General features: G+C 46.6%; 1 protein-coding gene across 1 annotated transcript in view; it reads right to left on the bottom strand.

The window, feature by feature from the left end:
* The window catches only part of SLC25A38 (solute carrier family 25 member 38), a 325,193-nt gene that overhangs the window by 3,778 nt on the left and 297,855 nt on the right, over positions 1-23,560 (bottom strand). The window lies entirely within an intron of this gene.

The following is a 23,560-nucleotide window of genomic DNA, read 5'->3' as shown; positions in this document are numbered from 1 at the left end:
GTTTAGATACATATTTTAGATAAGGTTCCATAGCCATGGACGACGAAAGTTGGTATAATGACCTTACCATTGGCTTGCAGAGCTCAGCCGCTTCCCTCTCTGTCTCCAACAGGTTTCGAAAATGTTGTTTCACCCACCTTCCATCCTCTTTCTTGAGGCTCTGCGGTAAAGAGTACATGTCCGGGCGCCCTAGCCTGGCACATGTCGCTCTAACATATGCCAGCCAGGGTATGCTATCTGCTTTATCCAGAGCCATACAGTCTTTGAGGATGCAGTGATTCAATGTGATCTCCTCATTTGACCAAGTTTTAATCCAACATAAAAGTGGGGACATTTTTAGGAGATCAGAGATATATCCCAAACCTATTTCATTGTGGATGGAGTGAGTGGGAGATGATTTCGGAAGTGATAACAAGGCTCTAATAAAGTTGTTTTCTACAATTTGAATGCCTGGAGCTGAAACATAGCCCCAAATGTCTGCCCCGTAAGATGCAATTGCCACGCATTTGGATCTATAGATGCAAGTCATGGCCTCCATGGGTCTCGAACCAAGTCTTTTAGAGAAATGCATGAGAGCTGCGGTAGATCTACTAACTCCATTCTCCTTTAATTTCAGTTGGGCACCCCAAGTGCCTTTTTCGTCGAAAGTGACGCCCAAATAACAAAAGAAAGGTACCCTCGAGATTGTAGAGTTATTACAACTAAAAGACCTGAGCTTCATGCTTTTCTTCCGTGAGCCTGTGACCATGACGTGGGATTTAGCTGTGTTTATCTTTAGGTCCAGGGCTTCCATAAAACCACCAAAGTGATCCAATAGTCTTTGCAGGCCCCATTTACATTGCCAATGGCGTAATCGTTAAATAAATGGCATTGTCATTTACAATGCCAATAGCTTAATCGCTCGCAAATGCATGACCTATTGCATTTACACCCACACAGAGAATCTGCACTCTGAATCTGTACTCTCAGAGTGCAGATTGAGAGTGCATATTGAGAGTGCAGATTGAGAGTGCAGATTGAATCTGCACTCTGCATCTGCACTCTGCATCTGCACTCTGCATCTGCATCTGCACTCTGCATCTGCACTCTGCATCTGCACTCTGCATCTGCACTCTGCATCTGCACTCTGCATCTGCACTCTGCATCTGCACTCTGCATCTGCACTCTGCATCTGCATCAAGAGTATATCCTAATAATGAGATCAGAGAAACAGTCAACAGCACAGTTAAAGTGAACAGGAAAGATGCAAGAAGTAGCACTTAACCCGATAGAATGCATGAGGCAAAGAGGAGTGAGATGCATGAGTGAACTAAATATCCAAGGGCACGAACGTAACTGGCCTTACACGCAATGGAAGGACCTCTCTCCTAAAGACACAAGAAAGGTCCAGCTTGGTGGAATGGGGAGAAACCCTCATAAATACCGGAAAGCCAAACATGGCATACAGGATATACCCCCTCCATGAGAAAGGTGTGTGTCTGTCGCAAAAAAATAAAAACAGTTGCTTCGAACTTGTAGGAGTTGCACTATGTACACAAATACAAGAAGGGACAGGGCGGAACCCAACAATAGGGATTTCAAAGGACTAAAGGCTCAGATAGCAGAAGCTAGGGGAAGAAGAAAAAAAAAAGAAGTCAAGGCAAACCACTGTTTACCTGGTAAAAAGTTATTTATAATGCTTTAAAACGGCGTGTTTGTTAAAAAGCGCTAGTTGTGTAAAAAGCCTTAGCCTGCTTTGCCGTGTCACCTCAACCCTGCTAGCCCCCCCCCCTGCTGTTCTAGTACACATTGTGCTCCCAGTGGGTGGTGGCCCCAGACTGTCCCTCCCCAACGCTCCAGTGTCTTAACACCCTTGAGGTCTCACACTCACCCTCTAACCAAACCATTTGCTGGAGCAGTCTTAATTTGAAAGGGGAGGGGGCATAGAGTTGCTGCTAGTGTGATAATGAAGGCTGCACCAATTTGCTGCAGACTAAAGTTTTAATTCAGGGTGAACCAGAGTGCAAACTAACTTCGGACTGGTTATCTTTAAAAAAAAAAAAACACATACATAGGCATTGTCTCCACTTAAAAGCATGCGTGCGCTCACTGAATAGAACTAGTAATGGCCATATCGCTCAGTGTTATCAGAAATTACCACAGAAGAGACCAATTGCATTCCTGAAGCAATACGTACTTCGCTCTCCAAAGTACGTTTTCGGAACTGATAAGTTGGCTTTGTTCTTCTGTCCGTAAATGACTCTATTGACCATGTGTTTTTTTCCGTTTCGTGTCATTTTTGCAGAGCCGGTGGCCACTAGCCACTGGCTTTGAGATGTTGCAGAATACGTGTATGTCAGTGTTGTTCTGTTGCAGGGTTAACTGGCTATATGATTGCAGAGCCAATCATGCTACCACCGGTATCTAGTCAAGCTACATTTGCCCACTTCTCTCGTGAATCGTTAATTTCATCAGCACACCTGTTAGGGGTGGGACTGAGGCAGAGTTACACTTAGATGATGAACAACTCAGCTTCTCCAACTTCAATGCAAGCCCCGTATGCACGTTTACATAGCGCTTCCAAGCACCCGCTGGAATGCAGGACCCCGCTAACGCAACAATACTAAATCAAAACAGAAAATACTAGGAGGCGAGACTTGGTGTAAACATAGAAGTTGGGACAGGGGAGGGAAGGACGAGGGGGTCGGAGGCTCCTGTCTTTCATACAGGAAACGAGGGATCGGCGGAGTGGCCGGGTTACAGAGGCGCGGGGCAGGGAGAGTGAGTGTGAAAGGGGGGTTGTGGAGAGGGGGGAGGACGAGAGAAAGGAAGGGCGCGAGACGGCGGGCAAGGGTAAAGAGAGGAAGAGCGCCCGAAAGTAAGATAGCGGGTGTGAGAGCCATATAAAGAGACCACAATATATATATAAATTGAGAGAGAGAGACTATGATTGTGTATGGGACGGAAACCTTGCGAAATTCTATTTATAATATATATATAGAGAGAGAGAGCGCACACAGTCGATGAGGGGAAACGAGGGAGATGCAAAAGAGGGGGGACGGGCGAAATACACTAGAAAATGGAGATTGAGTGTGACAGGGAACGAGAGGGAGGAGAGAGAGTGAAAGTGCGAGAGTGAGGGGGCGGAAGAATACGAGGGTGGGAATGGAGAAGGGTGTGGAAAAATAAAGGGAAGAAATGGAAAAGACAGACGAAACGGAGATAACGAGTGTGTGAGGGGAAAGACTCAATGTGAACCGGTGTGGAATCAGGTGATGCGCCTAGCTCTCAAAAGACAAACCACTTTATGCAAGCGCTACAAGCAAGGGCTGAGCGTGAAGCCTACACCCACACCATTCAAAAGTGTTTTTTTTTATAATGGACCTGTGAGTTTCAGGTGCGTGTCCCTCCTTCGCGCTCCACCTCATCCTTTCCACCAGACCACGATTAGTCGACTGGCCTCGGCTTCACGCCGCTTTACCCGCCTCTGCCGTGTTTCACCTTTCGCTTCTACTATCGTGATCCCCACTAGCTCTCTCGGCAGGGGCCTCCTCTAATGTCGCCATACACGACGGGATGGTGACGCTGACAAATCGGACGGGACAAACAGGACACATCGGACAGGACACAGGACACAGGGAAACACAGAAAGCAAACACCAAAAAATCGGACGGGACAAACAGGACACATCGGACGGGACAAACAGCTCACAGGACACAGGGAAACACAGAAAGCAAACACAAAAAAAGAGAGAATGTAAGCCAAAAAAACAATATGGCTTACCTGACGGTCCTTGCATCACGGAGAAAGCGAGACGATCCTCATGGGAAGACAAAACAAATAATGGCGGACACAACGTTCCAAATTTTTCGGATTGGGGGCGTGTTCGGTGTTCTCAGAATGGGCGTGGCCTAGAAGTGGAAAGAAGAACACCGAACACACCTCCAAATCCGAAAAGGACGGAGCCTATTCGGAGGGACAGCTCTCTCCACCAATGGCTGGCCTCCGTTTAGGAAGCCAGCCAATGGGAGAGAGGCAAAAACAGAGGCGGGACAAATAGTCCACACTAAGAAACATTAAATCTCTGTACTTCCGAATCTGCCTTCGGCAGACCGGATATTACCTTGACCTAAAAAGGAACTCTAGATGGTACAGAGATGTTCTGTGGGTAGAAAGGATTGAGGAGATGACCTGAAAGAGAATAGCCATTCTGCATAACATTTAGCACCCATATGTATGTTATTTCCCTCCATTCTACCAGATGATTGCTATTGCTTCCCACGTGATGCACATTCCATATACAACACTATCAAGAAGCTAAACCCACTGACGTAACATACATAGTATTTTGTGGATTGTTCAACAACTATATACATAAGGTTCAGCGATTTAGCAACATGCCTTGGGGGGTGGGGGAGTTCGGAGAGGGATAGGGAAGGGGTAGTTTGAGGGGAACCAGTGGGGGGGGGGGGGGTTCATTGTTTGATGTTAATTGAGGAGTGGCAATCCAAGGAATCTCTTATTTATTTGTGTGCTTTGCGCAGCACAGCAGGGAGAAGAACTGAGGGCCGCATCAGGGCCAGACTGGACATTTGCCTCTTTGCTGTTAAACTGATCCTGGCGATCGTAGGCGGATAAATATCCTTGGACTATCATGTGTAAATGCACTATGATGTATAATGAGACTCACATGTACGTATAACAAGATATGTGAGATGTACTCTTATGGTTTTCTTTGTTTTTAAAAGCAATAAAAATCAGTTTGAAAAAAATTATTGCTAATGCTTTCCCCTACCAGAGTGTTGGATGGAAAAGGGGGAAGAGGAGAGTCACTGCTGGAGGGTTTCCTATGGTAGCCATGTTTTCTGGCTTTTATCCCCTTTCAACACTTAAAGGACTTTTGATACTTTTGTTGCATGGCTTGTACTCTACACTGCTGGTAACGTCTGTGGTAAGTCTTGAACGACTCCCTTCTCTACTTCTTATGCTTTTCTAGGCAAACACCCTTGAGAGTCTCCAATATGGTCCTCTTGTGCTGCAGTTCCCCATCCACATGAGCTCCAAATAGAGTGGTTCCAGATAATGGAAGGTTCAAAATGCTCTCTGGAGCCTTTGGCTTTAAACCTATGAAGCAGAGCCACGATGATGATGAAAAACCAGGCACCGATGGAAGCCTTGGGTGGTTGGGCCAACAGAATCAGCAGAAACACTAATAATTTGATTGGACACCATCATGCACTCAAGAAATACCTCAGGGAGTCTTGTTCGTCTTCTCAAGGAAGTTTACCTTAAAAATGTTGAACTGTCACGTATGTAGACCATCCATATCACCTGAGTGGAGCAGTGACAGTAGCTGTTTTTCATGGCATTTGCTTATGTTCCACCACATTTCTTGCTAACTGCATACATTTTCTTAACTTCCTTTTCAGAAGGCACTGTAAAAGACAGCAGCGTTGGTTGGTAGTTTCTTGCTGCCGCCTCTATAACTGAGTCAGGAAGAGTGGGTCCTTTTCTGGAGGTTTGCACTTGTGCAATTGTGCTGCAGCACACTTTGCTGATGAAAGAGATAGAAATGACTCCATTCCAGACTCTAGAAGTCATGGAAGCAAGGGCAACAATTGGCAGTGCAGAAAATCTATGATGCAGGGTTTCAATGATAACCAAAGTCTTTTGGTGATGTAGGAATGTTATGTTTATTAGTTCATCTCACTAAGAATTTGTCAAAAGTGGTAAAGTCATCTATAAGAGAAACCCTAGAAGGTGAAGAGTATGAAAGAGCTGGAAAGAAACAACAGACTAAAGAAGAAGAGGAGGAATGTGAATAGGTGTGATGCAGAGATCTCGAGTGTCTTGAAGGTGTAGAGCATCACATAGATCTTCAGAAGTGTGTGGATCTGGAGAGGTGTCTTGATTTGTGACATGCTGATGACTGTATATTGAACTGAGAACTTCTAGAGTGCCTTCTAGGAGATCTGGACCGGCTTATTAAGATCGCAACCCTTGATCGGTGATACAGAGGAGTCAGTTGAAGGCTGAAGCAAAACAGGTTGCAGGGTCAGTGGAGGTGCCATGGGTATGACTAGGGGTGGGCGGAATTTGCTTAATCGTGTTATGCAAATCTCCACGAAACTGTAAAAAATCTCTGCGAACAGGCAGAAATTCCGCGAACACGCGGAATTGCTTGTTCGCGATGATTTTTTACTGTTTCCAATTGCTGTTTGTGTGCTCGAGGGGAAAAATCTCGAACACGCATTTGAGAACGCGAACAAGAAAAAATGTTTGCAAAGTCGCGGAACACAGAATTTTGGGCAATTTCGCGTTCCCTGCAGGACGTGAAATTACCCAAATTCCGTAAACGGAACGGAATTTACCGCCCAGGCCTAGGTATGACAGGCAAGATGGGTCAAAGAGCCAGCAGTGGCACTGGAAACCGCTGAGCTGCATGAGGAATGACTGGATGTGCTACATATTCAAGAGTATGACCTGAGGTAGAGGATAGGGTTACCCCTGAGACTTTGGTGAACAGTAAGTAAGCCTTTGAGTAGCCAGATTCCAACATATGCAGAAAATGTTCTATAAACTGCATACCCTTTCAGCATACTGAAGGAGTGATCTGCTTGCACAGAGTTTGATCATTGTTGAGTGTCTGCTCGACGTCAATGGACTCTGATGTCGCCCGCTTGACCACATTGTCAATTCACTCCCTTCTCAAAGTTGAGGCAGCGCTCAATGGTGAGCAAATTGTGGCTGATACTCCCTACAACATCATGGCTTTCAACATAGATCAGGTGCATCTTTGTATCTTCTGCTTCTGAGACCTTTCTCTGGGTATCCACTGCAGGGGTTGCTTGGAAATGATGGAAGGAGCGGAGGTTAGAGGATCACCTCGCCACATCCCATCAAATCTGTCAAGTACTGCCTCCTCATGCCTGGTTTGATTGTTTTGCAGTCCATGTATCTTTAACTTCTCTTAGTGCTTCAGAGGCCTCTTAGGCATCATCTTACAGACTTTACAGGAGTCTGGGAGATGAGACGGGGGAAGGCAAACAATACAGAAAGCATAAGGGTTTGTTTGGTCATTCTTTCTCCCAGATGTGGGACACTTCGCAAAAAAAGATGATATTTCGTTTATGAAAATAAATCCTGTAAGAAAACAAAGAAATGAGCTACATATTGGGCAACGATAGCTTTTTTTTAAAATGTATTTGTTTTTATTAACAGTCGCAGGGCATAAAAAAGACATACAGTACATATGATGTTTACGATTGAGCATTGTATATAACAGTGTCGCTACATAACGTAGGATTATAAAAAAAAAGGTCAGACATGCTGGAACATTGGCACATGATTGGACGTCCCAGTGTTCCCCCCCCCCCCTAATCAGAATCTTCCTCCCCATCAGACAAAGGTGGATCGAACAGAAAACCCCTATACTCATTACAGGACCCCCAAATCTTGCCCCACTTCCGGGGACAGCTCCAGTTCAGGTACACCACTCTCTCCGCCAACATTGCTACATCAAGATCCCTGCACCAATCATTAATCCCAGGTACCTCTCCCGACCCCCAGTATTTGGCTATATTTCGTTTAGCATACATTACCCCCAGTGTCACCCAATCCTGAGCCGGGTGGGTAAGGTCGTTTGGTTCCCAAATATTCAGCAGACAGCATCTTGTTTCGGGCATCACTGATTCCTTCACCACCTGTGACATAGTTCTCATAACCCTGGCCCAGTACGCCATTATCCCAGGGCACTGCCATATGGTGTAAAAAAAGGTCCCGTCCTCCCCGCAACCTCTCAGGCAGAGACGGTTTTCGGCCCTTCCCATGTTGTGTAAAGTGACCCTGCTGTAGTACACCATGTGGAGTATCTTTAGCTGTACCAGGCGCAGCCTAGAGGGTATGGCCACCTCTCGTGGGGAGGACAGTGTCGCCTGCCAGTCCGCCTCATCGAATTCTCCTATGTCATGAGACCAGGTGTGTTCTAATTTTTCCATTGGATCCGGCAGGTTATTAATTAATTGACGATACGTGAAGGAGGTCGCCTTTTTGGGTATATGTTCAGTAAGTAGTCGGTCCTCTAATGACGTGGATTCGGGCACGTCAGTCCCAGGTGAGAGGACAGACGCCAAGGCATGACCAATCTGGAGGTGCCTGAACCTCTCGGAGGGCGCTAGATCGTACTGGACCTGGAGCTGATCAAATGGTATTACTGCACCGTTCTTTCAGAAGTCACCCACCGTAGAAATACCGATCAAGTCCCATTCCCTGAATCCCTTACTGTTACTAAGTTTACCCAGCTGTCGTGTGCACCAAAGAGGTGTCTTTTGGGTAATAATATCCTTGCATTTAAGGCGACCCTGGGCTGTGTACCAAATACCCACCGTGTGTGCTGTAGGGCCAAGTAGGGAAGAAGTGATCCTTTTATCATATAGCACAGTGAGAACTCCTCCCTCCCCCAGCTCGTATCTGTCAGCCTGGAATGCTGGTTCCGTATGGGGTGTGTGCAGCCAATGGTTTATTATTTTAAAATGGGCCGCCCAGTAATATAATTGGATATCTGGTAGAGCTATGCCGCCGTCATACCACCTCTTGATTAACTTGCCATGTGCTATACGCGCCGGTTTGGTACCCCAGAGCAGCCCCGAAACCAATGTGTCTATACTTTTAAAATATCTCAAAGGGACCAGGAATTGGGTATTTTCCAAAATGTACAGCAGCCGGGGAAGTGTCATCATTTTATAGAGTCTCTAAATGGAGGGGTTTTGTCCTACCTGGCTGGACAAGATACATTTAATAAAGAAGAAAATGCCAGGGCTCGATTTTAACAAACCAAAGCTAATTTATTCAGCTGGTGTGTGCCTTCTTTTCATTATTTCGAGAAGGTATGCATTTGTCATTATTCATGCATTTCAAAACAATTTTTCATATTTCAACAATATACAGAGGCTGAAAATATCCCTTTTGCTGGGGATACAAATGAACACAATATTCCGTACATTTCAATACATTTCAAATCAATATGTGCAGACAAAAATAAATGAAAAATCATTCATAAACAGTTACACTTTCATCATTGTTTTCATGAAACAGGCATTGAATCCTATGCACCAGAATTCATTTAGGTACATTAATTATTGTATTGCTATACTGGTGTGTGCCTACAGCCAGATGGCCGACGCGTTTCCAAACCCTTCTTTTAATCTAATGGGTTCTTCCTCAGGGCCGGGCTGTGTACCTATGGTGCAAAATTAGGGACATTTAGTATCTCCTTTTTTTTCTTTGAGTCCTTTACTTAGCTTCATATACAGGCAAAGCCTGTGGAATTTTACCTTGTGTGACAGGTTTACTGGCTGCTGCTTTCAAGCACGGGGCATCGGGTGACCTTGAATTTTCACCATTACCTAAATGTAGTTAAGGATGGGTGAATTTAGTAAATATATTGGGTTTTCACATTTCTTTGTGCAAATGGTGTCTATGTAAGGGCTGCGCTAACACTTACTTGTTTTTTTCGGTTATTCTCTGTCTCAAAGTGATGTTGTTGTTAAAATGTATGGCGCGTTCCGCGGTGACTCCGATCTGTATATTTAAAAGTTCGGAATCAGTTCCATGAGTAAAGCATTAGATCGAGTTCTGTTTATATTTTTAATTTTCGCTTACTTGTGTGTAGCGCGACTGGCGACCCAGGCTCTTCACATGGTTTGAATGAGCGGTTGCGTTTCTTTTCCGAGTTCTGTGGGGGGAATCAAGCCGATATTGATGTTTACTTGGCGTTGATTCTTTGTTACTTATGCGCTTCTAATTAGGCTTGCGCGATGCTTTCTTACCTCTGTCTGAGGGTCTCTTGCTGCGCTAGGGGTTCTGTGCGGCCGCTTCTCGCTCCGAGTGCTGCTGTTCTGGTTTGGATTGAACACCAAATGGAACACGGTTTCCTGTTTAAGTATGCTGCTAGGGATTGTGGGATTTGTCGTTTTTTTTGGAAAAGGGTTTTGATATGGTTGTGTGTTGAGTTTTAGTGGTGAAGGGGTTAGGCGCAGCGTATTAACTCGCTACTTTTTAATAGATAATTCTTCAGTGGTGGTGGGGTTCACAGGGGACTCAATAATTGGTTCTTTGTAATTCCGACATCTCGTTCAGGCCATCCATCACGCAATTAAATTTTAAAATTAGATAAGCCTCTTTTTTTAGTAACGTGGCATCGATGTTTCCTCCTCTCGGAGGAACCTTCATGGCTTGTAGTATTGTCCATTTAAAATCGTTTTCATTGTGTTTCTGTTCGACAAAGTGCTGCACCATGGGTGCGGACAGTACTTTGTTCTTGATCCTAGATCTATGTTGGGATATTCGTTGGTTAGCTTTTTGGGTGGTTTTTCCTATGTACAACTTAGGACAAGGGCACATGACTGCATATATTACATTTGATGTTTTGCAGTTCGAGAATCCTTTATGTATCCATTTAGTAGTCTTGAATGAAAATTCTTCACCTTCAATTGTATTGGGGCAGGAAGCACATGAACCACATTTGTGGTGGCCTGTTACGGGTGGTAGTTTCCACAATGTGCGTAAGTCAGTTTTGGCTTTGCTTACTCCCAGATCGGCCCTTACAATCCGCTGGGCTATACTTCTGTTTTTCTTTAGGGCAAACAAGGGTTGCTCCATCGGGACTTCTGAATTTTTAATCAAATGCCAGTTCTTTAGGATGATGGATTTCAACTTGTTAGTGTATGGCCCGAAAGTGGTAACACATACCGGCCTATCCGGTGGTTTGGTATCTTTGTTGGTTCTCAATAGTTCTTCTCGTGGAGTGTGCCATGCCCTGGTCGTTGAGTGTTTCAATAATTTGTGGGGATAGCCCCTCCGTTGTAATTGATCACTCAGTATTTGTGAATGGATAAGGAAGTCTTCTTTCCTGGAACAATTCCGTCGGATTCTCAGCATTTGTCCGTACGGCAGGTTAGATTTTAAACTTTTAGGATGGTAACTGTCATAGTGTAAAATTGTGTTCTTATCTGTATCTTTACGATGTAACGTGGTAGTCAGTTCATTTTCATGAGGAAAAACCACTACATCTAGAAAGGTAAGCGATGTTCTACTGAAGGACATTGTGAATTTTATATCTGGGTGTCTGGTATTGAGCCACTGATGGAACTGGGTGAGCGTTTCTTCTGACCCATTCCATTGGCACCAGATGTCATCAATGAAACGATACCATTTGGTTATGTTTTGAAGGAATGGATTGTTACGGTAGATGAAGCGCTCCTCATACAGGGCCATGAAGAGCACCGCCATTTCTGGGGCATAAGGACACCCCATGGCGGTGCCCTTCACCTGCACGTAGAACGTGTCCATGAACCGAAAGTAGTTCCCACAGATTTTATCATTAACTTAGCGAGAATAGCACACAAAAAGGAACTACTTTCGGTTCATGGACACGTTCTACGTGCAGGTGAAGGGCCGTAACAATCCATTCCTTCAAAACATAACCAAATGGTATCGTTTCATTGATGACATCTGGTGCCAATGGAATGGGTCAGAAGAAACGCTCACCCAGTTCCATCAGTGGCTCAATACCAGACACCCAGATATAAAATTCACAATGTCCTTCAGTAGAACATCGCTTACCTTTCTAGATGTAGTGGTTTTTCCTCATGAAAATGAACTGACTACCACGTTACATCGTAAAGATACAGATAAGAACACAATTTTACACTATGACAGTTACCATCCTAAAAGTTTAAAATCTAACCTGCCGTACGGACAAATGCTGAGAATCCGACGGAATTGTTCCAGGAAAGAAGACTTCCTGATCCATTCACAAATACTGAGTGATCAATTACAACGGAGGGGCTATCCCCACAAATTATTGAAACACTCAACGACCAGGGCATGGCACACTCCACGAGAAGAACTATTGAGAACCAACAAAGATACCAAACCACTGGATAGGCCGGTATGTGTTACCACTTTCGGGCCATACACTAACAAGTTGAAATCCATCATCCTAAAGAACTGGCATTTGATTAAAAATTCAGAAGTCCCGATGGAGCAACCCTTGTTTGCCCTAAAGAAAAACAGAAGTATAGCCCAGCGGATTGTAAGGGCCGATCTGGGAGTAAGCAAAGCCAAAACTGACTTACGCACATTGTGGAAACTACCACCCGTAACAGGCCACCACAAATGTGGTTCATGTACTTCCTGCCCCAATACAATTGAAGGTGAAGAATTTTCATTCAAGACTACTAAATGGATACATAAAGGATTCTCGAACTGCAAAACATCAAATGTAATATATGCAGTCATGTGCCCTTGTCCTAAGTTGTACATAGGAAAAACCACCCAAAAAGCTAACCAACGAATATCCCAACATAGATCTAGGATCAAGAACAAAGTACTGTCCGCACCCATGGTGCAGCACTTTGTCGAACAGAAACACAATGAAAACGATTTTAAATGGACAATACTACAAGCCATGAAGGTTCCTCCGAGAGGAGGAAACATCGATGCCACGTTACTAAAAAAAGAGGCTTATCTAATTTTAAAATTTAATTGCGTGATGGATGGCCTGAACGAGATGTCGGAATTACAAAGAACCAATTATTGAGTCCCCTGTGAACCCCACCACCAATGAAGAATTATCTATTAAAAAGTAGCGAGTTAATACGCTGCGCCTAACCCCTTCACCACTAAAACTCAACACACAACCATATCAAAACCCTTTTCCAAAAAAAAACTACAAATCCCACAATCCCTAGCAGCATACTTAAACAGGAAACCGTGTTCCATTTGGTGTTCAATCCAAACCAGAACAGCAGCACTCGGAGTGAGAAGCGGCGCACAGAACCCCTAGCGCAGCAAGAGACCCTCAGACAGAGGTAAGAAAGCATCGCGCAAGCCTAATTAGAAGCGCATAAGTAACAAAGAATCAACGCCAAGTAAACATCAATATCGGCTTGATTCCCCCCACAGAACTCGGAAAAGAAACGCAACCGCTCATTCAAACCATGTGAAGAGCCTGGGTCGCCAGTCGCGCTACACACAAGTAAGCGAAAATTAAAAATATAAACAGAACTCGATCTAATGCTTTACTCATGAAACTGATTCCGAACTTTTAAATATACAGATCGGAGTCACCGCGGAACGCGCCATACATTTTAACAACAACATCACTTTGAGACAGAGAATAACCGAAAAAAACAAGTAAGTGTTAGCGCAGCCCTTACATAGACACCATTTGCACAAAGAAATGTGAAAACCCAATATATTTACTAAATTCACCCATCCTTAACTACATTTAGGTAATGGTGAAAATTCAAGGTCACCCGATGCCCCGTGCTTGAAAGCAGCAGCCAGTAAACCTGTCACACAAGGTAAAATTCCACAGGCTTTGCCTGTATATGAAGCTAAGTAAAGGACTCAAAGAAAAAAAAGGCGATACTAAATGTCCCTAATTTTGCACCATAGGTACACAGCCCGGCCCTGAGGAAGAACCCATTAGATTAAAAGAAGGGTTTGGAAACGCGTCGGCCATCTGGCTGTAGGCACACACCAGTATAGCAATACAATAATTAATGTACCTAAATGAATTCTGGTGCATAGGATTCAATGCCTGTTTCATGAAAACAATGATGAAAGTGTAACTGTTTATGAATTATTTTTCATTTATTTTTGTCTGCACATATTGATTTGAAATGTATTGAAATGTACGGAATATTGTGTTCATTTGTATCCCCAGCAAAAGGGATATTTTCAGCCTCTGTATATTGTTGAAATATGAAAAATTGTTTTGAAATGCATGAATAATGACAAATGCATACCTTCTCGAAATAATGAAAAGAAGGCACACACCAGCTGAATAAATTAGCTTTGGTTTGTTAAAATCGAGCCCTGGCATTTTCTTCTTTATTAAATCATTTTATAGAGGGCTGCCTTGCCCAGTAGCGTCAGGGGCAGGTTATGCCAGTGCTGCACATCGTTCCGGAACTGCTCTAGGGGGGTTTTAAATTTTTACGAATGAAAGCGTCCCGATTAGGAGTCACCCACACTCCCAGGTATTTTAAGGAATCTTCCGTGACTCGTAAGGGGCAGTTTCCCGGGAGTAGCGGGGGGGGGCCCTTAAGATAAACAAGACCGATTTGGACCAGTTGATGGTATAACCGGATGCCCGCCCAAAGATTTCAAAAATATCCAGCAGCACAATAATGGACCGCCTGGGGGAAGTCAGATATAGCAGCACATCGTCCGCATATAAAGAGATGCGGTCCTCCCAGGACGCTGTCCAGTTCAATCCCTTAATCATGGGATCCCATCGGATCCAGGCCGCCAGTGGTTCCAATGCCAGTGCAAAGAGCAAAGGGGACAGCGGACAGCCCTGGCGTGTCCCTCGACTCAGCGGGAAGTCCCTGGAAATGTGGCCGTTGGCCACCACGTTTGCCAGTGAATGCGAATATAACATATTCACCCAGGCACAGAATTTGGGACCGAAACCAAGATGTCGGAGGACCGCAAACAAATATGCCCATTCCACCATATCAAATGCCATACGGGCATCTAAAGCTAGGAGTACTGCAGGCACTTGAATGTATGGCATGTGGGCCATCACTACATTCACCCACCGCAGATTGAGTGCGGTATTCCTGCTGGGCATAAATCGGGATTGGTCCGGGTGGATCAGAGCATTGAGATGGGGGGTCAATCGGACAGCAATCAACTTAGCTAGGATCTTAGCCTCAGTGTTGAGCAGGGATATGGGGCGATATGAAGAGCATTCATCTAAAGGTTTGCCTGGTTCAGGCAGTACGACTATGGTAGCCCTACGTTGGTCTAGCAGCAATTCCCCGGCTTCCAGGCTACTAGAATACATCGCCAGAAGATGAGGGGCTAATAAATCAGAAGCACTTTTATAGAGTTCAATGGGTATCCCATTTGGCCCCACTGCTTTACCCGATTGCAGGGATTGGATGACTGATAGAATCTCGTCTATTGTGAAGTCCGCCTCCAGAGATTCAGCCGCCTCCTCAGACAGAGTAGGCATTTGGATGTCTTTGATATATGTCTGTGCCTCTTCCGTCGTCACACGTGAGTTGGTAGTGTAAACCTGCGCAAAATGGTCAGCTAAGGCATCTACTATATCTTCAGGAGCAGTAACGATTGCGCCAGTCGGGGTACGAATCTAAGCTATTGTTCTCTGCGCTTTTTCCCTGGCATCCAACCATGCCAAAAGCTTGCCCGCTTTGTCCCCCACCTCATAAACCCTATGCCTTGTGTCCTGAAGGCGAAGCTTAACCTGTTCACTCTGGTAATCCCCAAGTGTGCTCTGTTTAAGACCCAAAGGATGCATCGCTTCCCGAGATGGACTTTGCTCATGTAGTGCTTGGAGCTCCGCCAACTCAGCCTCAAGTGTCTCTAGCTTGCTTCGTGCTGCACGCCTATGGCCAGTTATGGAGCAATTGCCTTACCACAGTCTTGTATGCCTCCCACCAGGGGACTGCACAGAGTTCACGTTTTCTTGGAAATATAGTGTGGCTGCTTTAATGATTTCTTTGCGGATCTTGGGGACCTGCAAGTAGCCAGGTGTGATGGGGAAAATTCTCTTTCTCACCTTTGTGTGCAATGTATAGGTCAGGGTAACTGGTGAATGATCCGATATGCCCTGGGGACGTATTTCAACCTCTGTCAAGTGTGATAGTCTGTCAGCAGAGAGGAGAAAATCGTCTATACGGGAGAGGCTATTTTGTACTCCCGACTGGAACCTGTAGTGTTGCTCTGTGGGGTGTCTGTATCTCCAGGCATCAGTGAGACCCAGTGCATCAATAAATCCCGTCAAACGGGAGCTGCCTGCCACCACTCCTCTACTTGGGTAGAGGTCCCTGGCGCCATCTACAATTGCGTTAAAGTCGCCTCCCACAAGTAATTCTCCCTCCGGGAGGCCCAGTAAGAATGTACTAAGTGCCGGAAGGGCCACCGAGTGCAGGGCAGGAGGGATATACACAGACACAATATTAAACTTTTTCCCCTCCCATTGACAAGAGATAGCTGAAAACCTCCCCTGGGTATCTGTCCATGTGTTGTGTACAATCAAGTGGAATTGCTTACGAATCAGAATGCCCACCCCTCTGTAGCCGGATGAGAATTCAGAGTGAACAGCCATTTTGTACCTCCAACGATCAGTACCAGCGCCAGAGCCTGTTGACACTGTATTAGTCATCATAAGCAGAATAGTGGACCACATCTCTCTCAAAGCAACGCACCCATACAATGCTATCGCGTGTGTTGTCTAGCAGTTTCTGCCCTGAACAAAGAACCTTCAAACTTTGTAACAATCCTGAAAACTTGCCTGCTCCCCTGCTTGACGGTAGTAAAACAACCTGCCACCCCAACAAAGCAGAGTGCTTAGGACCCATTCCCATTCTTCAACGAAAAAGGAGGGGGTGGGGGGGTGGATAGAGAAAGCTGCTCCAGCTCCCACCAAGCCCATTACCCCAGCGTTGTCCAACACCCAAGGCCCCAATCAGACTTCAGTGAAGATGGTTTGAAAGGAAGTGTCTTATGTATGATCACAGTCAGCATCTCGGCCATACTACAGAGTTAAGCTGCCGAAGAAAAGTACCTTTGAGCGACCCAACAATGCAATTACAACTTTGTCTCGTCGTCACCCACCAGCCAAAGATTCCGGATTCGATCTTTTGAGACCGGGCAGAGTCCAGTTCAGGCCCTTCGGGACCAGGTTGGTCAGTCAGCCGCTGCATTTCCAAGCCCAGGGACGTGACCCTATTCTTGCTCCACGTCACCCTGCTGATCCTTCCCTTGCGACTCAGGATGACCATTGCGACCACGCCTAGACACCTTTTGCCATCCCTCCAGCCAGTCATGCGCCTCCTCCGGCGTGAGGAAGAACCATACCTTACCACCGTCTTCCATCTCAATTTGGCCGGGAATAACATTGAGTACTTTATCTCCCGCTCCCTCAGGACCTTCTTCACATCTGTGAACCCTCTTCGCTGCTTCAAGACTGCCGCAGTGTAATCCGGAAATATGTTGATGGCGGCATTATCAATGCGGATTGATGACGCCTTCAGAGCCGCCTGTAAAATGGCGTCCCGGAAGTTAAAGATGCGCGCCAAAACAGGGCGCGGTGTAGCCCCGGGTTTCGGTCGTCCCCCCGGGACCCTATGCGCTCTCTCCACGGAGAAGAAGTTGGATAGCCCCCGCGGCTGGAGATGGGTCGTCACTACGTTTTCCACAAGAGGTCCAAGGCCGGCTCCCCCATTCCCTCCGGCACGCCAATTAAGCGAATGTTATTTCTTCTAGAGCGCCATTCCTGATCCTCCAGGCGTGCCTTTAAAAACTTGTTATCCTCTTCCAGCTGATGCACCTGTTTCTTGAAGGTGGAAGTGTCAGAAGAAAGGGCTTCCGTGGTGGTCTCCATATCTGATAACTTGGCGGACATTTTGTTGAAATCCGCACGGATTAAGGCCATGTCAACCGCGAGGGTTCTGAATTCGGGAATTAACCTTGTTCAGTGTAGCCATAATATCCTGCAGAGTGACCTCCTGCGTGGCTTCCCCCCGACCTCCCAGCCGATGAATGGCCCTCCTTATCTTATGCCTCACCTTGGGATTTGGTGAAGGCATATTTGTCCAGTTTTAGCTGACTCGCCACTTTCGTGTTCCTACCTGACATGGTAGCAGTTGATGGGTGAACCTCACGTGGAGTAGGGTATAGACACTAAGCGTCCACCAGGCAGATCGCTGTAGTTTCGAAACCGGGAAGCCCTGCTTATGTGGGGGGTCGGGACCGCCAAATGACCCACGACAGATGCGTATCAAGGGTTGAAGATTCGCTATGCAGTCACCCCAGCCAATGCCTCCTAATCTGATCAATGCGCGAAAGGGGGCCGCAGACTAGATGAACAGTCCAAGCGGGTTAGAGTAGCCGTTCAGCCCGCTTCGCGCCCCAGCACCCAATGAGGAAGTGCCGGGGGACACCTCCTCTGATTATCGCCAGTGCCCCGCAGCGCCTTGTGAAATGGTGCCGTCCCCTACCTCTGTGATACGGCATCCTCCCGCGCGATCCCCGGCCTCTGAACCCGACCCTGAAGCGTCTCTGGCAACCCGAGCTCCACCCCTCTATCCTTCATTGCAGGACCCAATCAGAACGGACGGAAGACCGGAAGCACCCTCCCGTAACCCCTGAAGTCCCTCCCTCAACCTGGAGCCAGAACACGGAAAAGACGGAACTGGAAAAGGAGGAGTGTTCAACGCGGCGGACTCGTGGCAGGAGACAGCGTGCAGAGAACCCGAGAAGACGAGCGGAGGAGAGGAAGAGGACGGCGAACCCGAGAAGGCAACCGGAGGAGATGAAGAAGACGTCTGGAGCGAGGACTGGTGGAGTCCACAGGAGGTGGATGGAGAGCGGCCGCAACTCTCGGAAGAGTTGCGGTGGGGCATGTGAGTACCCTATCTCCTTCCTTTTTTTCGGGAGTTAGTCATAGTTGTGTACATAGTTGTATAGTTGTGTAAACATAAACACCCCACCTTGGGCCCGCATCTCGCACTGTATATAATTCTTGTACAGCAGCCTTGGGTCACACAGTCACTATTGTGAATATCCCTTCACCTACCTTTCACCCCTACACCCCTCTGACTTCCTGCTCTTAGTCTCCCAACTCTTATCCCATCCCCTACCTCCCTCACGCTCTCTATTTTACAACCCCCGCACCCCCTGGTGTTGGTAAGAAGACTTGGTCAGTCCCGGTCAGGTGGATTAACAGCCCTTTTGTCTCTCTCATTCCCTATACCTCCGAGGACACCATCGGGAGCAGCCCACAGCGAGGAACCAACATCCCGACTTCCAGTCAAGCAGATACCCGAGGACCTTTTCCCTCCTGCATCATCCTTGTCCTTTCACGGTTCACGTCTTCCAGTCAAGCTACAACCCAAGGACCCTTTCCTTCCTGTGTCATCCTTGTGTTTCTACGCTAACCATCTGCTGTATAAAACAATAAAACAAGTGAAGTAATTGCCCACTATATACGGCCTCCACGCCTGTTATTCCGGTCCGCTCCAACCCCACGATCACAGCCTCTAGGTCAGGCCCCCAGGCTGTTGCTTCCTCACACTCCCCTGGATCACTTACTGCTCCAATCACGCTGTCAGAGAGGGGAAGGGGTCAAGCACGTTGCCGCCGACTGCTCCCCCGACTGTCCCAAGCACCCTACAAAGTTTATAGATCTGACCCGCAGGCGGTCATCCACTGCTCCAGAAACACTGCCGGGGAGAGAATGGGGGGGAACTGCGTTGTCACAGCCCAGGCCCCCTCTTCAGAATGTCCATAACGTTGCGTCAGAGAACCACCATGTGCTATGCGCCCTCACCACTTTCACTTCTCATGTAATGGAGGCCAGGGGGATTTACAGTGTCCGCCCCTATCACGAGACGATCCGGGTCAGGTCCCCTGGGTTGACGCAGGTCATACTCGACCGCCGGTTTCACCCACCTCGGGGGGATCAAGTCGTGGAGTCGACTCGTGGACCACCGGCACTTCCGCCCACCTCCAGCCCGACCTCCAGGCCTCAGACACCGGACTCACTCCTCACTGTGGGTCCCGGCTTGCACACACCCGCAGGCCGCAAATCTCCGCCCTCCGCCGCAGCCTCAGGAACGATGGAAACACAGCCAAACCGGCCACTGATGATGCCGCTCAACTTCTACCAGCGTCCTGGGTGCCCAAAGTGTGGAAAATCGCAGGATTAATATCAGGATAGATTGGGCTAAAGTTAGAGAGCTCGGAGCCTCTCTAGGCTGCGGCCATGTTCGTCTGCTGCAAGCCATGCACCCCGCAACGATAGCTTTTTAAAGGTTTGGAAAAGTTTCCAATGGGAAAAAGCATCTAACAGGTTATGCTCAGTGCTCCAGATGTCAGCATAATCCAGAAAAAAGAACTGTCTCTACTGCAAACTAGACAATTTGATGATTATACTAGTGGTATGCTATTTCTTTCAAGAGCTGGGCCAGTTATTTTCCCAGCCTCCCAGGCTTCTGTGCATTATACATTCTTCCTATTGTTTTTTACCCTTGCTTTAACAATAGTTTTCCAAGTCACAAAATGTTGTCAAGTAACAATGGTCCAACGCAAATTGGCTACTTCTTTGTTCCGGTCACCGTGACAGTTATGCAATACATCAACAAACCTACTAGCCCATGCACACAGATAAGGCATAATTTCTGAATTACAGTACATAACAATATATGCAGTTCAAGCATGATTACGGACAAACCTCCCAGCATTCCCCGAACATTTCAGTGATTACACATCTAGACCTCACAAGTTGAATCACATTTTTATGGCTTTATAGTGAACTTCACTCCACCCTTTTGTCCTGGATTGAGTCATTCATTATCCGATACCCACTAGCTGCTTTATTATACCTGGACATGTCCTTGGGTCCTCATTCGCCCTTTCATCCATCCTAATAATTTTAACCGAAATGCTTCAGCCAGGGTCCGCTACAACATATCTTTGGTCCGTTTCGACATATTGGGACCCCTGTTTTATAGCCAGTATACTGCCGTACAAAGTTTTTAAGAGTAGGCCTAATGTTGCAACTTTGTGTTCCATTCTCCCCACTTGGGATTGGGGGGTACAATACCCAATAGGCAGTAATGTGTTGATGTTTGGAGGCAGCATGAATGACTTGTTTGAGTCATGCCCCCTCCTCATCCCAGTATCCCGTCAGTGTTCTATATGTCCAACTCATATGCTCAGCACATTTTACACAAGTTGAGGATCGTTTAGGATATATTCTAGTGGGCGCCACATAACTACGATGAAAGAAATGAATATGCGTCAGCTTAAATGTAGCGTTACCAGCCACATATTGAACCAGAGCATAACTTTGATCCATTCTGCATCAGTCAAGATAGTTTGTAGGTTTCTGTTCCATGCCTGTCTTGCCTTCAACATCACTGGCAGGCTATTCGCTTTCAGTGCTCTGTAAATGTGTGACACTAATCCACTTCCACTCCCACCCACCATGATCAGCTCCAAAATTAGGGAAGTCTTTAGTACATCCAGGAAGCCATTCGAAACCCCCTTAGCTGTGCATACCAACGTAGCAAATTGCAGAAATAGTACTGCAGTAAACCCAAACGTTTCTCCAGCCTCCTCAAATGATAACATCTCTTGGGTGGAGGTCTCCCATATTAAGACATTGTCCCTCCCTTCAGGCCACCTGTGACGTTACCTCCTGTATTAGTTAGAACAGTTGTAGCCATTCAATTGGCAGGTCCCTACTGAAGAGTAGGAGCTTCAGCGCTTACCTAATTGTTCACTCCTACATCACCGCCACGTGTTTAATTACATGTGGTGTGTCCGCCAAATGCTATGTACCTCACTTCAAGCAAATATGTAGGTGTGCCCTCTCTAAGGTACCTTTGAAAACTTGTAGTTCCCAATCTGATTAGTCATCACACCACTTAGCTGCATGTCTAGCAGTCCGGTGATGTATTAGAGCTCTGGGTCTGGTAGACTCAGCCCGCAATGCTCCCTATCCATTTTCCTCACCTCAAACTAGACCCTACTCTGTCTGCTCACACCAATGAAACAAGGAGGCTACTGAAGTCCCGAAAAGTCACCCTCAGCACTGCATACATAGATTTTTGTAGTACATATAGGAAGCGGGGTAGCAGCACTATCTTTGCGAGTGCTACTTTTTCCATTATCGACAGCGGGAGTGATTTCCCTAATGAAGACCCTAATTTCCTCAAAGACCCTACCAACATTACGTTGGTAGTGCGAAGCAGCGGTACCAGTCACCCAGATTCCGAATGTGGGAACATTCTCTATTCCCAACACTTGGCAGATCTGTCTGGAAGCCATCTTCTGAGCTTGTACATGGTTGTAGCACAGCTTTTTGCTTATTTACATGGAGGCCTGAGATCCGTACACATGAATCCAATTCCTGTAAAAGGATTGTTAAAGACTCCTGAGGTTAAGTCAGATACACCAGGTGTCTTCTGCAAACACAAACTATATGCTGGGTGTTTCCTACCCTCACTCCCAGAGCTGCATCCTCAAGCACAGACATATGGCTAGAAGCTCTATTGCCAAGGCAAACAGCAGTGTAGACAGGGGGCGTCCCTGCCTCGCACCTCTTTCTATGATCTGACAGCAGTGGTCTTTTAGGCTCATAAAAGAGCCTCACATGCAGTGCGCTGAAAGCACTTTCATGCACTGTGTGGCATACATGCCACACAGTGCAGGAAATGGGGGTGCAAATACAGAGTGACACTACATGTGCCTGCCTATCAGGATCCAAGAGCTGTTTCCGCAGGAGTGCCAGGAACCGAAGACCAGCCCAACCCGTCCCCCCTGCACCTCTTATGTCTATCAAACACTAGAGCACAATGGTGGTATGGAGGGAAAGGAGGGAGCAAAACAAGGAAAGGAAGGGGAAAAAATCCGTAGACTGGATTATCCAACAGGTCGGAAACAGGTGCAAAAAGAAAGGATTAGTGTCAACAAGCAACAACAGAAAACATATAACAAAATCTTGTATTTTCTATGTGTGTTTACCTAATTGGTGTCTTGAAGTTTCATATAACGTTATTGACCAGATTGCTCCCAGGAGTAACATAGGACCAAATCCCCATCGGAATAACTGCATAAGCCTATTTAAAATGAAAAGTAGAGATATCTCCAGTGTATATACTCCGTGCTATAATGTTCTATGCTTAGTTGTTTCTTACCCTATCGTGAAATGGGTAAATCAGAGGAGGTAAACCTGTCCTATAGACGGATTCTCAGGTCTGCAATATCTGTAAACAACAATACAAGCATGAATGTGTATATAGATCCCTTTAGAGGTAATAAAAAAAGGTGCGCAAAAGCGCTTTACCAGATCTTCCTTCTTCAAGACTGTGACGAATACCAGCTTCCGATATACCAGTGCTAGTCCAAAGAAAAACCAGGGAGGAGGAATGAAAAGGAGAGGATTCCTCTAGGCGGACTACAACTACCACAATGCCCCGGGAGCTACCATACACAAGCCCTTCCCAAGTCTGGCCAACCAACGGAACAAAGTCCGGTCAGAGGGCGGAACCCGGAGACGCAAGCTGGAGCTCCAGGAGGTAGTGGAGAGGATAGCCGGCACTAGGGAGTACAAAGGGGAACCTCGAGTCCGCCTAATAACCAAAGACGGAGGCGAAGTGGGGGGTTAACCGGGCTCTCAGCAAAGAGCAATTCAACCCCTAAGGTGTCCAGTGGATCCGTAAATAATGCAGATAACAGCTCCAGCCATGAGAGACTGGACGAAGCAAACAGGAGAAAGTGCACTGGAAAATCGGCTCAGCGGAAGTGACGCAACGCTTGAGGCACGAACCACTAGAGCGCAAAGCACCGATCAATGAGGGAAGTAAGGCTTTTGACTCTTGCCTGACCCCATCGCACATGCGCATCGCAGGGCGGCCATCTTTGCCAGATGACGCGAACTGGCTGGCGAGCTGGCAGGCGTGACACTGCCACATGCACCCCACAGGCCCAAATCCGGCAGGGGGCCCTGTTAGGGCCCCCTTTGTTGCCATTC

This window comes from Lissotriton vulgaris, chromosome 1_1, assembly GCF_964263255.1.
Source record: "Lissotriton vulgaris chromosome 1_1, aLisVul1.2, whole genome shotgun sequence".
In the NCBI taxonomy this organism is placed as follows: domain Eukaryota; kingdom Metazoa; phylum Chordata; class Amphibia; order Caudata; family Salamandridae; genus Lissotriton; species Lissotriton vulgaris.
Note: the sequence above shows the minus strand (reverse complement) of the source record. Positions and strands in the feature narration are given on the sequence as shown.